The 18,376-nt window shown below is 37.5% G+C and overlaps 1 long non-coding RNA gene across 1 annotated transcript in view; it reads right to left on the bottom strand.

Annotated features, from left to right (window-relative positions):
* Nucleotides 1-203: 203 nt before the first annotated feature.
* Nucleotides 204-18,376, bottom strand: part of LOC103659513 — a 97,360-nt gene continuing 79,187 nt past the window's right edge. Inside the window, exon 3 of the long non-coding RNA XR_567498.2 lies at nucleotides 204-261. This is a non-coding gene — a long non-coding RNA (uncharacterized LOC103659513). The remainder of the gene's footprint in view (nucleotides 262-18,376) is intronic.

Raw genomic sequence — 18,376 nt, 5'->3', positions numbered from 1 at the left:
TACCTGTATGTCCAGTGATAGAGTATCTATACAAAGTAGGTACTATATTTGTTCTATAGATGTATTTACCTACACCTTTATATATAAAGCTAGATATTTATCTACATCTTTATCTATATCTAGAAAGATTTGCTTCATGAAGGTCCTATTTTGGATTAGAGTCTGCCAATTGGTATATACTTTATAGAATGTAGAAAACAGTAGAGTCTCATAGAAGAAATTTAATGATGTAGAATTTGCTACAGGATGTAATACTTGCATCTGTTGAAAGAAAAAACAATAGTCTTTATTTTAGATATTTTACCAAAATTATTTTTTAGTACTATTTACAATATTTTATTCACTCTTCTTACCAAGAACTACCTTTAAAAAAAGTTATCATTTGCCATAATAAGGACCTTTAATTTTTAACTGTTAATTCTGCTGAAATGTCAGTATCATCATATTCTGACCATAGTGGATTGAATCTTGGCATATATCTGAATTGTTCCAGTCTGAACCCCTAGACTTCCAGTAACTAGTCATGGAACCTGAGGCAAATGACTTAGCCTTCCTATGTCTCAGTATTCCCACCTTTGAAATGGGGATAATATGGGAATGCAAGCTGGTGCAGCCACTCTGGAAAACAGTATGGAGGTTCCTCAAAAAGTTGAAGCTAGAACTACCTCATGGCCCGGGAATTGCACTACAAGGTATTTTACCCCAAAGAAACAAATGTAGTGATCAAAGGGGGTACCGGCACCCCAATGTTTATAGCAGCAATGTCCACAATAGCCAGACTATGGAAAAAGCCCAAATGTCCATCAACAGATGAATGGATAAAGAAGATGTGCCATGTGTACACACACACACACACACACACACACAATGTATATATATATACAATGGAATATTACTCAGCCATCGAAAAAATATGAAACCTTGCCATTTGCAATCCTGTGGATGGAACTATGGAACTAGAGGGTATTATGCTAAGTGAAATAAGTCAATCAGAGAAAGACAATTATCATATGATCTCACTCATATGTGGAATTTAAGAAACAAAACATAGGATCATAGGGGAAGAAAAGGAAAAATAAAACAAGATGAAATCAGAGACAGAGAGACAAACCATAAGAGACTCTTAATCATAGGAAACAAACTGAGGGTTGCTGGAGAGGAGAGGGGAGGGGGATGGGGTAACTGGTGATGGACATTAAGGAGGGCCCATGATGTAATGAACACTGGGAATTATATAAGACTGATGAATCACTGACCTCTACCTCTGAAACTAATAATACACTATATGTTAATTAATTGAATTTCAATTAAAAAATAAAAAAACAAAATAAATGAAATGGATATAATAGTGATTTCCTTGGAAAGGTGTTCTGAGGGTGAGAATGAGAAGATGGAAGGAAAGCAACTAGACAGACATTATGTTACTTTCCAGGCACTTTCATTGCCAGAGTTCGTCTTTGAAGTTCCAGGGGACGGAACTAAAGAGATATAATGAGGAGAAGTTACAGGTAGGTAGATTTCAGAAGCATGATAAAAAATGCCCTTTGATCCTTCTGCTACTAATTTATGATTAGGAGATTTAAATTCCTTTTCTGGCCCTGCCAATATCTTACTGTATTACTTTTATTAAAAATAATTTTCACAAGCAGCGAGAGTTAAGTTCCCAATCTGTGCAAAGAAGATTCAGCCTTTAGGTAATCTAGCTCTTCCTCTCTTACCCTATGTTCAATCGGGATACTCTTCTCCGTTCATCCTTTAAAACACTAACATCTGATCCTTCTTCAATCCCATGCTATTGCTTTAAGTCAACCTTGTCCCTCTTCAGCAGGATCACTCTGGTTCTTATTTTTAGGTATGTATTTTGGGCCTTTTAAAAAAAGAAACTTTCCCTGGTTTTAAAATGCAAGTTTATTATTTAAAAATATGGAAACTACATAAATAAAAAGTGACCATTATCTATAATCATGTAACAATGACTTCCATTAAAGCCACTTTTCACTTAAAGTTTTCATTTTCCTTTGGGTATTTTAAAATTCACTTGGAAATTTTCTCTGTAGTTCTAGTTCTTACAGTGTTGACAGCAGGCTGAACACACTACTAACTTTAAGGGATATCCTACACTTTCTCCTACCTCGTATCTTTGTATATGCTGTTCTTTCTACTTGTGATGCCCTTCCCTGCCCTATACTATTCTTTCCTTCTTGGCAGTCCTACTAGACTGTGAGGTCCTTGAGGTCAGTTATCGCTTTCAGTACTTATCATGTGTGTGTGTGTGTGTGTGTGTGTGTGTGTGTGTGAACATCTTATGAACTTGTGTGATGCTACAGTGCATTTTTCTATCAAAATTATTTGTAATAAAGTATGATTGTTCTTTTGCATAGTGTTCAGTGACTAGAATGATGTCTGATTCTTAGTTACACATAGTCATGCAAGAAAATGTTTTGGGAACTTAAAAGGAAGATGTATAACTTTCCTATGGTAAATTTCTATTAAGGATCATGTAGCCACTTATGGCATTTGTTTATGTGTTAATTTCCTTCACTAGGCTAAGACTGTCTTATCCATTTTATGTTTCCAACATTTCCCACCGTACTTCACACAGAGTATGTGCTCCATCAATAAGAAAGGAAAATAAAATAAGCAAAAATGTCAAATTAGTGATAAAACCAGACCAATTAAATTCTTATGAATCACAGAGCAGTCACTATTTACATAAATAGTACCTGCTTATTTTTTTTATAAAATCAGAATAATATGTATTTTCTCTTAGTACTTATTATGCATATGCTTCATATCAAAAGTATTTGATGATTATAATATTCAGTAATACAGTCCTCACAAAATCTAACAGATAAAATAAGACTTCATAATGGGTGCTAGATCCATAATGCATTTTGGGTGCAAGACCTATGGGTACTACTGAATAAGACTTAACACGTAATAAGATTGTAATAAAATACTTAACCCTTATATTTAAATGTTACGTTTAAAAACTTTGGGTAGGTAACCAAATATCAGGAACAAGCATTATAAATATGATTTTAAATTTCTTATAGTTGAAGTCACATCACTTGCATTCTATTTGTAAAACTCTATTAACAGAGTTTATGCCATGACTGGTCTAAACGATACGTGATAACTAATGGTTAGAGGGCACAGACTGATATTTAAGATGTGAGGCTGCACCATGGTAACTTTGATGGGCTATTTTATATTACAGATAACCAGATATGACATTTTTTAAAAAGGTCTAGATCACTCAAGAAAAGGAACGGCTTCATTGCACAGGGGAACGGCTCCTTAGCATAGCTTAAAGAACAGATAAGTGGATAGAGAGACAGAGAGAGTGAGAAAGAGAGAGAGATGAGAGATAGGATTTCATTTTTTGGGGGGGGATGCTTTTGAGAAAAGAGTCATGCTCTGTGCTTTGTAATAAATCTAAAGAGAGTAGTAGGTACTTCTAAAATCAGTTGTGTTGCTTGCTCTTAAAATGATGACACAGTCTGTTCATTGTGGTTAAAATCCATTCTGGGTTGCTTTAGAATACAGTTTGCCCTTTTTACAAGCTTGACTGTTATTGTACATTTTCTCTTTTGTGTAAGGTCACTTAGTCAGATTAAACTGTTTGCTACAATACTACTTCTCAAACTACACATGCCTGCTTTCCAAGGGTGAGACTATAATGAAGTCTGCACAGCGCACTGGACCCAGTAGACATCTGACTAGGTATAGATGTTTAGGGTAAATGTATTTCCCACATTTTTCCAAATGCAATCCTAGGGATATATGTAAAGTTTGAATCTGGGGAAAGTAAGCATTAAGTAGAATTTGCCAAGTAAAGCACAGAACAGTTTTTTTTAAAAAAATCAGACACTAAGAAAAACAAAGCAAAATTTTAAAAATCTTAATTATAAATAAAAAAGAAATATTAAACATCATTTATTCATTCTATCAATAAAGATTATTGAGGACCTCCTTTATGCCAGGCACTCTTCACTATTTGAAATAAAACAGAGAGAAATTAAAGTGAAAGCAGAAACATCACGAACCAGTAGCAATCACAAACTCAAAGCGGACAACTGTTGAACATGCTTGGTTCTCAGGGACTTGGTACGAGGACGACGTATTCTCAACTTCCATCTCCTGAACAGGTTATGTTCTTCCCGGGGTTTTCAGATCTTTCCTCACAAATCTAATTCTGACAGTTTTTAACTTTGCCCAATCAAGTAAGCCACGTGAACACTTCCTATGACAACGAAGAAAATCCAACCGGAGAAAACATCTTCAGTGCTGACTTCCAGCATCTGAGATGTGATGGCAGTGCGTGCCTTCTGAGTGCCTCTCACCCAGCAGAGATAATGCATCTGAAGATAGTCAAAATTGTGGGTTCAGTCATATCAAAATGTGATTTATGCCAAAATAGATCTGGGAACGTCAACAATCGCAGAAGAAATGACAAGCTTGAAATTCCTCAAAAGAGGAGTGAATTCAGTAATGATTCAACTTTTTTTTTTTTTTTTTGGCTATTGCAATGGGGAGCACAATCCTTTCTTGCAAAGCTTTAAAATGTTGCTTTTTCCTTGAGCAAGCCTTGGGAAGCTAATAAAATGTTGTAACTCTACAGAGCAACACATATCTTCGTGTTTTTACCCTCCTGGCATATTTTTGGCATGATATGACTTTTGCCATTAAAAAAAATTAAATTGAAGTGCCACTGACAGAATTTCAAGTAAACAAAGCATCAGCTGAAAGCACAGTGCCTCCATGCGCTGGGAGCTCCAACAGACAGTCATCTGCAAATGGACAACTTTAATTCGATTCCTGGCACCATTGGCCGTGCTGAGAATTCTCCTATCTCTTCACACCAGGGGTTTGCTCTTTTAAGCATTGCTCCCTGAAGGGAAGGAAAAACTAGAGAGAGAGGATTTCCAATGACCCTGCACAGATGAATGGATATGTCAATGGTGAATATTGGTTCAGCTTTGAAACAGAGAATCCTGCAGTGGCCTCGCTTCTCCAGCCCTTCTCCACTAGTGTGAGCGTTGCCAGAGACCTGTGTGAGCAGGAATCTTTAAAAGATTAGGACAGAGAACGAGAAAGCGAAAGCACAAACAGAAAAAAAAAAAAAAAAAAAAAAAAAAAAAAAAAAAGACAAAATGCTTTTTAAAAATTAATGATAGTTTAAATGTTTGGGAAATTCAATTCTCGAGAGATGAGTAAAAGAGTATCAACTCGTGTGTTAGTGAAGCTTTACATTTCAAAGTTGAGACTTTGAAAGGAAATTCCAAAACACTAATTGCTCATAGAGTCAATTAGGAATCTAGTGTCCATCTGACAGGTCTTGAGGAACAATTAAGTCCTGAATTGAGCACTAAGCACTTTGAATTGTATTCTTTTCCTTGCCAGTGTTAGAATGAAAGCACACACACACACACACACACACACACACACACACACCAAAAAAGGGAAAGAACATCAATTCCATTTTGTTTGGGAGATGAGCATTTCAGTTACTAATCTTGCAACAGGGTAGATGTAAAAATTCTGCCCGAATAACTGCTGAACAGGCATTTATTTTCACATGCTTTATGGTGAGTTTTCACTCAGCTATCAATCAATCAATTATGCTGTGACATGATGTAATTTCCTAATCATACTAATATTCATGCTTTTATCACTATCAAACCTAGAGCACATACATTTCAATGAGACAGAAGTCTAATTATTTAAATATGTTAGAGCATATTACATCTCCAAGGCTGTTTCCTTTATGAGTTTTTCTCCACTAAAAGAAATCTAATTTAATTGCAAAGAGAAAAGTATATTAAACAGCATTTTACCCTTCCAGTAAGCAAAACTGATTTTTTTTACAGATCCCAATAAGTAGCGAATTTTTTATGGGCCCTTATTTAAAATTAATGGGGTTTTTTTTTGCTTGTTAATAAAAGTAGAATAGCAGAATTTACGTCATAAAAAGAAATGATAATCATACTCAAGATGAAAAAGAAAATATTTTTATTTTCTTTTTCAATGCTCTTGACCCGAAAAAAAATACTATAAAGACTAACTAGGAATTGCTTTATGTCCCCAAACTATGATATTGCATTATCTCTTATGACTGCCTTAGTTCTCAGGGTGTTTTTTCTACACTTAAAATGGTTCATACTGAAAAACAGCATTAGAATCATTCCCATGTTAATGTGACAGGTGCCAGAGAAAAGTTTAAACTTTTTCAAGCAAGACCACTTGCCCTGATGCATTTGTTACAATCTATAATTACAGGCTCTATTGTGCAGATTACTTTAAAGGCAATAAATCTTCTACCCAGGATAAGTTACACATGGCAAGCTTATACTGTGTTCCCTCCGATCTTTGTAAGAAAAAAAAATTCAGCCTCCGTTGCTACAATAATCACTTCCTACAGTGTTCTGAAGCCAACAGTCCACTCAAACCCTGGATATAGCTCCTCAGATACATTGTTTTAAAAACACAGTTTGTTTTGATGTGCATTTTCAAGATATTCCTGAAAATTACATTACTCTCTTCAGTGGGGAATGAGCACAGATACATTGAAACCAAATAGGAAAAAGTTACACCATGAACAAAAGCAACAAAAATCCAAAAGGCATTATTTTTCAAGTACGAAATCAGTTATTTTTCAACCAATAAAAGTTGTCTCTTCTAAATTTTCCAGGGACGACTAAAATGCACTGGGGATTCCTTTTGTACTTTGCCTGCGTAGTTTATTGCTGTTCACCTGCCAGTCTAATATTTTAGTTTTTTGTAAACAAAAATAGATACGCACATGAATATTTTAGGTATGAAGTTAGGTTAATTAACACATTTTCAAACAATTCTTATTGTATTCTTCTTCCTCCTCCTCCTCCTCCTTCTTATTATCCTAGTGTCGTCTTCAGTGTTACAATAACTACTCTGCTGAAAAGCTATTTCATATGAAACTACAGATACGGTACACACTTGTACACGTGTAAAGGAAGGGCTTCCTGCAGGAGGCTTCGTATTACCTTTACATTTACTTTTAAAATAAAAAGCTTTTGGAGAAAACTTCCACGTGCTTTAGAATTAGCACATCATTATAAAATAGTAAACTACTTTTTAATTATGAAAAAATAATAGGATTAATCACGTTAACAGATACAGGACATATTGAACTGGAAAATTTCACCACTTTGAACTAAGGAACAAGAATGCAAGAATTAAGAAGATTCAGTCTGTTCCTAATCATTTTCGTGAAAACCTCCACCAGCTACTCATTGTACCGTTTTCTTTCAACAGCACACCTCCTCCTGCCACCCTACCTCCCTAATATATGGAGTGACGTGTGTGTCTACACAAGTGTCTCTACAATTAAGTTTCAGTTGTTTTTATTTTATACATTTCTGCTCAGGAAACACAGAATCATTTGTAACAACTGACTTTAAATATGTTTTACACTTTTAAGAGTCTGTACTTAAAAAGCAATTTGATTCATTTCTCTGGAAATGAAGTTTGTTATGTGAGCAACATCTCCCTTCCATCTCAGAGCTGGAAAACAAATCAAGACTTGAAAAAAAAAAATCCAACAGTTTTGATTGTACGCCAGGTCTTTGAACTATATTTAGTTACACAAAAGACAGGGTTACCAAAAACACACCTGAGCAGAACAGCAGTGTCATCTTATGCTAAAGACAAAAAGCCAAAAAAGCCAAAATCCCTCAACATGTCCTTGATCAAATATTTAGAATAAAACTGGTATCTATGAGCCCTGGCCCTTTGAACCTCAGGTTTCCTAAACAGTGATAAATACCAGGGATCCCCAAAGAGTCTCTTCCTTGTCCCTTAACAGACTGTTTGGCATCAAGTGCTCAGTGGGCTGGAAACCCACAGCCAGCCAGGGAGGGACAGCACAGACGGAACCATGTTTACTCTGTCAGGGACAGCTGATTAGGATGACACCAACTCTTCACATTAAACCTGCTAAGCAGGGCTTTACCCAGAGGGCTTCCCGAAACTGGAAGCATTCACCACGGAACTGACAAACTAGGCTCTATGTTAGTAAGGAAGAGTGGCCTGCTGCAGCTGCTTATACAGTGCGTGTTAATTACCAACTCTCTGAACGTGGATTGTCCTCCAACTTCATTTTGAAAAGCTAGGATTGTGCAGTTTTTTAAAGTTTATTTAAAGACGGTGTCTACAGTAACTTCATCATCCTATTTTTTATTTGACTCATTTCAGAGTCAGGGATGACTAAAGGAGACTCTCAGAAATCAATGACAAAATTAACAGCAGAAGCTTCAATTTCCTATCACTGAATCACAGAGCTCGAAGGGACTTGAAGGCCATTCGTTTAGCCCCTGCATCTTACACCCAGGGGTGGGGGGGAAGGAGACCCAGAGCTCTTACACCTCCAGAGCAGCAACACCAGAATGAGACCTGAGAACTCCTGCACCAGTCTGGGGAGCTTTTCATTATCCAATCCTGGCTGCTTTGTGCCTTTTCCGAAAAGTAAAAATCCGTATGCTAGAATGTAATCCTAATTTCAAAGATAGTCCTCCAGAGGCAAAGGAGGTGGAAAACTGATGAGGAAGAAGAAGACAGAATTGCAATGGCAGTAAATCCCATGGCTGGTACCCTTAAAAATTAATCAGATGTAGTAGATACAAAATATGCTTCTTAGAATAGTACCATGACCTGTGTTGGTAACAAGTAGGGATGAGCTTATCCTTCATTTTCCACTTAAAGTCTAGTAAGGAAGTCTGAGGTCCATGTGTTCATAGAACCTATGTTCTTTGGACCACTCAGGCTCCAAAGATTTCCAGCAGAATTCGGGGTTATGCGTTATGATGCATTTCAGTAATAAAGAACACTTGTCTCTCAAAACGGCATTATGTATCTTTTGTGGTATAATCATATACCAACCTAATTGGATAGACTTATTTGGTTGTCATTTTAGGTAAGAGAAATATTCCTTTTCTGTCACTATAGACTATTCTGGCTTAGGTCATTTGGGAATGGCTGATTCATGACTCCCAGCATGTAAAATGCCCATTGAGAGTTTGTTTTCTGAAAGAATATTCCCTCTTTAGCCATTACGGTATCGTTTCACACACGGTTAGGCTAGGCTGATGCTAATGACTAGCACCCCAGTAATCCAACAGAAGTAGCGACTGCTTCCCAAAAGCTTCCAGAAATACTTGCAAACCCGGAGGGACAGTGACAACAATGCTAGATTTAGGAGAAAACAAGTCTGGGCAATTCGTCTCAGCTCAAGTAATTAGTTGTGTTCACTTAGCCCTTTGATCATTTGTTTCCTCCTCTATAAATGGAGTTAGCTTAGACCATCCCAAAGGCCTTCTTTATTTCTACAATGTTATGCTAAGAAACTAACTCTAGGGACTAGAGAAATGGGAAGGTAGGAGAGTATGCCTTATCTAAGACAACATAAAATGTATAAAACACTATGGGTACTCAGAGGAAGGAACACCTAATAACGCACAGTAGGGTTGGTTATAGATTCTGTCAGAACTCTAACTTCTCAAAGGCAATGACTGAATATAAGTCATCTTTCTCACCACTAGCTAACACAGTTCTTGGCCCATGGTAGCTGCTCATTAATTGCGTATCAGATGAATAAATAAATCTAAGTCTCGTAGAATGGAAAAGTGGAACAGCATTCCAGATAGATGTAACACTGTATGTGAAGGCTTTATATGTAAAGGCTATGGTGTGTTCAAGAAAAGAAATGTACTTAGACCATGAGGACTGTGGTATAATAATGGTCAGAAATGAAGTTGGCTTCCATTCAAGAAGGGCCCTAGCACTGGCAACCAAGAACACTTTACGTCTAAACATCCTCCATTTTGGATACTAGACAGTAGCATGCAAAGAAAACATATGCAAACCCATAAAGAATATGTCAACAGTGCCAAGATATTCCAAATAAAGTGAAGTTGCTGGAAAGAGCTTAGCAAGGATTAAATTAAACAAGGAAAAAGGAATCAGGTTATCATGCTTCCTAAACAGGATTCTCTACCTCTCCTGTCACATTCTCACTTTCAAGCCATGGGCATAGCCATGGTGAGCAGAGGAGTCCTTTGGCTCCTTGACCCTGAGCTGCTGCACCCCCTATCTTATTCTCGCTTCCCCATATTCTAGCAGGTGTGAGGGCAGGCGTCTAACCCAGGTCCCTTGCTTGAGAAATGACACATGGTCATCCCCCTGAAATAATGTTTTGAGGTAAAGGTGGTTATAGTTAAAAGAAAACAGGCCCTAACTGTGTTTCCTAACTAGTTCCTCTGATGAATCTTTTTTAATAACAAAATGTGAGGAGAGGTTCTAAAAGCAAATTAACATCTGAGAATAATTCAGACTTAGAGAACACAGTTGTAACTAATTATACAAGGAAGTAAATGAGTGGGCCCAAAGAACCAATCTATAATTACAATACTAGTCACCATATACAGTACAACAAATTTTTAAATTAAATGTAAAATGTAAACAACACTAAATTTATTAGTATAGTAATTAACAGAAACCATTAGTTAATCACTAATTAATCTCCCTGGTTAGTACCCTTATCTCTGGTGGTCTACAACTTTATGGAAATGTCTTGAGATGCAAAACTCATTTATATAGTGTCAGCTTTGGAGGGAGAAATTATTTTAAAATCTTCTTAAAATAACATTTTTTTTTCTCCAGTTGCTATGTTCTATTGGATAAAAAAAACTAATAGATTATGTTAATATAATCTTTTGGAGTGACTCCACAGTCATTTACAGAGAAAAGTTGGCCATTAAAGGTCCCATAAAAAGTTCCCATAAAAGGGGAAGCATTTGCAGTTATGCTGTTTTTCCTCATCCAAATGTTATGCATTTCATTTAGGAATTAAATGGGACATTCCTGCATTTTATGCTTTTAGATATTGTTTCAAAAAGAAAACATACTACTGAGATGTCATCAGCCTACGAGTTAGAGTGGATTGTCTCCGAAGAGCCCCTTTGTTAGATCAGGAATATCTTCTCATAGAAGTATCATTTTAGCTGTGTTGGTTATTTTTTCAGGCGAGTCCGCAGAATGATCTATTTAAATACCTTACATAAAAATATTAAGATCTACTCTAAGCTTGTTCCCATGAACGCACTGTCTGCATGGAATACGAAGTCTGACTTACAATTACAGATACGTATAAAACATGGGCTGGGGCCCAATCCTCAACATCTACTTAAGAAAAAGTGTATGTCCAGGTCAGTCATTCTCTAATTTCTATAAATTGGAGAACCAAAGTTCCCTGTACATGTGAGACGATCCTCCAAACTTCTAACAGTAAGAAGAAGTCATTAGGAAATCCAGAGCATGGATTATATTTGCATGTTTAATTTGATTACTATCATATAGCAATTTCCAATACAAATTAAGGATGAAAATTATTATTTTTCATTACCCCTGTTCATAAGAGTATTAAAATAAATATATAATTTGGGATATATAGCTTTGGGTAAGTGGATGGAAAATTTCCTTTTCTGGTTGCTGAAGCTTTGCTGTCCCGTCAAATCAAGAGCAATATAAATCCAATAAATACATGTGCACAAAAGTCTACAACTGTGTTATAGGACTAACTTAACATGGGCTACTATATAAACAAATGCCTTTGTTCTATTGCATTCTCTTTTTGTTAACTAAAGTTAAAATTACTCAAGTGTTGTAATGTGTATTTTTTAAAGGCATAAGCCATTGTTTCCATGTTACTTAGAAACCCTATAATAAAGTCTTAGAAGTATAATGCATTTCATTGAAAACGTGCACTGAGGTAATAAGCTAAAAAGATAGGGGCTCATAACCAACATTTTACTTTTCAAGCCATGCGAGTCCTGGTATATCCAAAATTTTACAATGATAAATCCAAACACTTCATCTCATTTCTTTCTTCTTCTTTTTTTTTTTACAGAAACACAGTTGTAGCATGTTCCATTGACATGACAATAAAGTCGAAGAAGTTAGAAAATAGACTTTATTATTGTTCTTTAAGGATTAGCATATATGTGCGCCTCTCGACCACATAAACACTTCATTATAAACATTAGGTCAGTTTCTGTACCATTCTGTTGGAACAGGATAAATAGGGACCGCCACCATCTCTGTTGACAATACATTGGTCTCCCATTAATTTGATTGAAGGTGGCTTGCCAACACATCTCACTTTCCCCATTTGAGAGCACTCAGAGAAGAAAAACACAGTGATGTTTAGCAGATAGGCCTGGTGACACAATAGAACGCAACTCATTGAAGAAGTGTAATTATAGTGATTACTTGAGAAAAGAGAGCAGATACACTGATGGGAAGAAGTAAACACTGCCACAATTACAGGAGCAGGGCTCCCTTTTGGTATGGATACAGGCGTCCCAGACAACACTAACCCAGCAATAAGAACACAGAGAGCTTTGCAACTTAACAACATAAAAGCTTGAAAGGTTACAAAATGGCATAAGCCAATTTGCCGAAGCGCTGGAACAAAGGGCCCCGTCTGTTTTGGGTAAATTCAATATATCAAATAGATGAGCCAAACAGAGAAGGCTCTTCCTCCCACGATTAAAACTGAGTACAAACATCAGGAAAGTTTGCCCCCAGAGGAATGTAATCTGCAGATGCTTTTTAAAGCTGTTATTTTGATGGCTGTGAAAAAGAAACAATGTGGGTGTCTAGTTCTCCCAGGTAACAGTCCCATGAGACCAGCTGTAGAGGCGGGGAGGGTTCATCTGTGCCATTCATTGGGCATAAATAGAACCCACCAGCATCAAAGTACCCAAGAATCAGATCATAATCTGATAAAAATAGGGAAAACCCTCACTTCTCCCCAGTCTGCTGGAGTAGAGAGACAAGCAGAAAAGCAGAGCTTGGAAAAGGGCCCAGAGCTCAGCTAGTTTAAGGCCTGCCTGCCATTTCTGAAAAGCCAGAGACTTCCAGAGGTTTATAGGCGCGCATCAGGTTGCACAGCAAATTAGTGAAAGCAGGACTAGAACCTAAGTGTCCCAACCAGCTCTGTGTTTTCCACCACAAACTGTTTTTCAGTAACAAGTCTTACAAAGTAAGAACTGTTTAAATACACCTGCACTGTAAAAAGTATAAAATACTCTAAAAGCATTTGAGTCATCTTGTTTGTCACCAGATCTCTGTGAGGTCCCTAGAAATATTTTTATGTCAGATACGTATGTACATATATATGTATAGATGTAAAAAGAGAGTAGAAGGGAGACCGAGAGAGAAAATGTGGTGGCTCGAGGGACAGAGGGTAAGAGAGTGTGATAGATGAGTGAGTGAAAAAGCCAAAGAAAGTGTCAGAGAGACACACACAGAGACCACCCCCCTCCCCGCCTGCCTCAGGCATGGCACAGGCAGGCAGAGAGGGAGAGACAGTGGGGGGCTTAAAGGGTTTGCCCAAGGCCTAAGAGCAGCACCTTAAACCTGGTACTGAAGTCCAAATCCCTGTGCTCCTTCTACAAACATTAATGAGGCTCTGAACAATCAGAAACAGAGGTGAATTAAACCACAACTTCTTAATTCTATTTTTGGTTGTATTTCTTTCATTTTGGCCCTCACACCCCCCCTTACCTCCGAATAAGATGATTAGAATGGAATGGGTGTAATATTCTTAATGGAATCAAAGCAGTGGTGATTGTCTACATGGTTGAAAGAGTAACGTTTCTTTGTAAAGAGTAGGCTAAGTTCTGCCTTCGGAAATAACATATCAAGAGAAACTTATCTTTCTGCTCTCATTAGGGATTTAATGACCTTTACAACTGGGGTTCTTAACCTCGGATTCGTGGATACATTTGACTGTAGCTGCAAACACTTGATACTCTATGCAAAATTTAGAGCATATGGACATTTTCTAGACATTGGGTCCATCTGATTCTCAGAGGCCTCTAACTCAGAAACATTGTAAGTTTGTGGAAGGACTAATGACCTTTTTTTTTTTTTTAATACATCAAAACTGAAATATCAGAATAATCTGGACAAAATAACTCATTTCAGAAAACCGGTGGTAATCTACAGTGCTCTCATACTCTAAGTTTTTATTTTGAGTTTAACAGCAAAATATTTCCCCATTCTTTTTGTTCTAGCCATTTTTAATGTGGACCTCTATGAAAAGGATGTGAGAAAGTGAATTTCGTTTTAAAAGGACCATGGCCCAATTCATAACTTCATTATGATTGGGATGGTTTGGTAGTGACACCAAATTGGTAGGCTTTTTCTTTTTTATAAAGCAAATCCTATATAAAAATATACTATATTTATTTCATTCATGGGCTGTGATACTCATCAACATTGGAACAAACTTTTTTTTTTTTTTTAGATTTATTTATTTGAGAGAGAGAGCACACGCAGGAGGAGGGGTTGGGGAGAGGGAAAGAAAATCTCAAGCAGACTCCCTGCTGAGCCCAGAGCCCAACACAGGCTCGATCTCACAGCCCTGAGATCATGACCTGAGCCAAAATCAAAAGTCAGACGTTTAAGCGATTGAGCCACGCAGGCACCCCTGGAACAAACTTTCTTGAAGCTAGACCAAAGGCAATCATCTCATAGGTTGATACCTGTAAAGTTGCCAGCATCGTTCACTTCCAAATTAAGCAGAATTGTAAAAAGGACTCATCTGTAATGCTAAGTAAGGTCCAACACTATCAGGGTCCTGGGGATAAGCCAGGGACAAAGAATTAGAAAAAGAATACTGTGGTAGCTGGTTTCCAAAATGGCCTTCAATCAACCCCACTTTCCAGCCTTTCTTCAGTCACCTCCAACAGTGAGCTGTCAGACGGACCCTGGCTCCCTTTCCACAACAGGATACCACAGCAGCAGCACCGGGCCAGTTCTAGATGTAAGCTTTTACACTTTGAGGGGCCCGATCTTTCATGTAAGACGGAGCTACCCTCGTGAAGAGGCCACATGGAGAGGCCACGGTGAGGGGATGAGGCTGCTCAGTGTCTCAGCTGAGCTTGAGTTTCCCACAGTCCCGCCAAGTACCAGACATTTGAGGGACCATACCGAACATTCCAGCACATATCATCATGACGGCAGCCTCAGCCAATATCACCTCGAAGAACTGCTTATCTGTGCTAGTCAGCTCCCATAATCAGGAGAAATAATACATTGTTATTGTTTTAAGCCAAGTTTTGAGGTGATCTGTGAAGCAGCAGTAACCCAAACTAAGGTAACATGGCATAAATACTGAGTTTATAAGAGGAAATTTAGAAGATGAGAAAGTATAAGTAACTGAAGTTTATCCCTGTTGAGCATGAAAGAAAAACACTTAAGTACTAACTAAATTGCCCACCACTTATCTCATTAAACCTCATCACTACACTGACAAACAGAGTATAACATTACTGAGTAACATTATTGCCCAAGGTCGCCTAGCTAGAAAGTGAAAGTGCCAGAAATTGAACACAGATTTCATTTCACAGCCCCGATGATCGACTCATTCTATTATACCGGGCAGGTTGAGAAAAGGGAAGAGAGGGAAGAAGGGAGGAAGACTGACACACAGAGAGAGGCATGGCATTTCATTAGTGGTGACGGAAACCCTTCTTAAGCATAGCTGCACTTTTAAAAATGGCAAGATGCACCATTATTTAACCTACGTAAGCAACAGGTCGGCATAATTACTGATACCTACGTTGCAGCTGCAATGTATTGTGATATAACAGGCACTCAGGGACACATTGATTTACTCGATTCTATATTAAAATGATCCCCAAATGATGTATGTGTATCAGTTACGTACATGCTCTTCTTTCGGATTTTTATATATTTTGCTTCTTTCTTGTTGTGAGCCTGTCTCTTGTCTGTAGGAGGCATGGAAAACTTGACAGCCAAGTTACATGAGCTTTGTGAAGAAAGAACACGGCTTCAAAGTGAGAGTTTGCAGGACTTTCCGAGGAACGAAGTGCGTGTGTCCCCTCACATAAAGCTCAGTGTCTGGGATGGCTGGATAAGTTAAATCCTAGATGAAGTCTTTAGTTAGGTACTGACTTCCTTGCAACATCGTGACAGGAACTAAAGGCACAGCTTCTGTTCGAAAGAGCTCTCCGCCCGGTCGACAGCCTGGTGGTTTTCAAACTGGGCTCAGTGGGAACAAGGGGTCTGCACCAATCCAGCAAGAGATGTTTTACAGATACTGCAATTAAGTATTTTCTGACGAGTGCTAAAGACTGAAAACTATCCTTTCGTTGCTTTTATCCATTTTATAGTTTGGGTTCTGAGTCTGACTTGGTGAAAACAAAAAATGTTACCCTTGGAAGTTGAGAAAATCAGTACTTTGGGAGATGCACCATGCAACATGGAGGGTGGGAGATGGAGCCATGGGGTTGCCCAGCTCGGGGACCTTCAATATTCAGCCAATTTTTTTTTTCTATATGCAATAAAAAATGTAATGCTTTTAAAAATGAGAGCTAACCTTTCCGCGAGAAAGTTTACATCGCTGATCCTCTGCTGCTGGCCACTGTCTAACTCAAACACCTGTAATACTGGCATTGCCTTCGAGCTCAGTTTCGTCTATTTGGGAGATAAAAGACTTCAGATAGCAAGTCCTTACAGTGTCGGCAAACATATTTCTGCTGTACAACACCGGGCCAAGTTGTTGTTAGCGTGAAGATATTCAGTTGGCGTGGGCTACCCAAGAAGTTTCTAAAATGCCAATTGTAAAGGACTTAATTCAAGCAAAACTTATACCTGGTAATAACTGCTTCTTTCAAAGTGAACTCAGGGTACTCACTGATCAAAATGTATACAGCTATCTTTTCAGGACATCCACAATTACTGTTGTCATGCCTCTAGTTAGTTCAAATTGCTGAAAACTTTGGTAATGACTGCTTGGCTATATTTGAATGAAGGTCATTTGCCCCTCCATTCACAGCTCATACAGTGCCTTTTGTACACATATCTCGGGGTCCTTTACAAAGAACACTAATCAAGACACAAAATAACATTGTGGCAAATAATCTTGTCACAAATTCCATTACACAGTAAAAGCTAAATAAAAAATAACAGCTTTTCTGCCTATACTTAAAAATTTATATCACTTAGTGTCAGGCGATTCAGAGAAGAGAATTCTACAAAGGAGAGGAAAGTGACAGGAAAAGATCCATTAACTCACACACACACGCGCACACTCACACACACTTTCACCAAATAAAAGTGTTAAGAATAAATCTGCAAGATTAGCAATTAGGGATAGGATTTTCTACACTGCTAATATATTTTACCAAAAATTTAGATAAATTGATAAACTGACTATGAAATTACTATGGGCAAATATATTCTCCGAATTGTAGACAATAACATAGTTTCTCAATTTCAGTGTTTACACAGTTAAAATTCCTTTTGAACCTAACTAGCTTATGGCCTGCTAAAAAAGTTCAGGGACTTTTGCTTGCTTAAGGAAAAAAGTATGAATTATTCCCACTCCCATGTCGTGGGTCTCACCAACACCCTTTGAACTTCCATAACACTCTAATCCATAATTTCTCAAAAATGTCTGTATTTGCTGAGTAATTTTCAGTGGTCCTCAAACTCAATTCTAATTATCATTCCTATTTTATAGGTTAAGAAAACTAGAAGTTGCAGGAAATGAGTGACATTAGCAAAATAGCACATGTAGGAATTGGCCAATTACTATAGCACAAAGAATACTACTTGATTTTGCCTGAGACAAATATTTTGATCAATTCTTTTTCCTTCTCACTAAGGCCCACTCATTTTATTGGTCTCTCACATATAATTCATATGTATTACTTTGAAGGGAGTACTTCAAAAACATTACCTCGCTCATCATAACCTTAATAAATATTAGATAATTACATATATAAATGACCTCGAAGAATTCATAAAGACCTAAATTCATTCACACTGCCTGTCTTCCGACATGCCCTCTCAAACATACCCATACCCACTTTGCTTTAATAAATATGTATGTCCTGTGCCATCATGCTTTTTTTAAAAAACATTGAGGTGGTGACTGCTGATAGAAAAAGATAGATTTTCATGTTTACTCACTCCCATTCTTTTATTCATTTAGCATTTAAAGTTTCTCTAATGCAGACAGTCTAGCAGCATAGTAATTAAGAGGCAAAGTCTGGAGCCAGATGTCCAAGTTTGGATTTTAATCCAACTATGTACTAATCATATGACCTCTAGCAATTTAAGTCACCGACCTGGGCCTCAGTTTTCTCATCTGTAAAATGGCACCAACTCATAGGACTGATGTGAAGATCAAATGAGCTAATCCATGTAATGTGCTGAGAACAACGACTCGTACATAATACATAAATATTAACTATTTCTATCACATTCTAGGCACCGAAGATGCAGTGGCAAATAAAAATAG

Source organism: Ursus maritimus, unplaced genomic scaffold, assembly GCF_017311325.1.
Source record: "Ursus maritimus isolate PB19 unplaced genomic scaffold, ASM1731132v1 scaffold_1, whole genome shotgun sequence".
NCBI lineage: Eukaryota > Metazoa > Chordata > Mammalia > Carnivora > Ursidae > Ursus > Ursus maritimus.
Note: the sequence above shows the minus strand (reverse complement) of the source record. Positions and strands in the feature narration are given on the sequence as shown.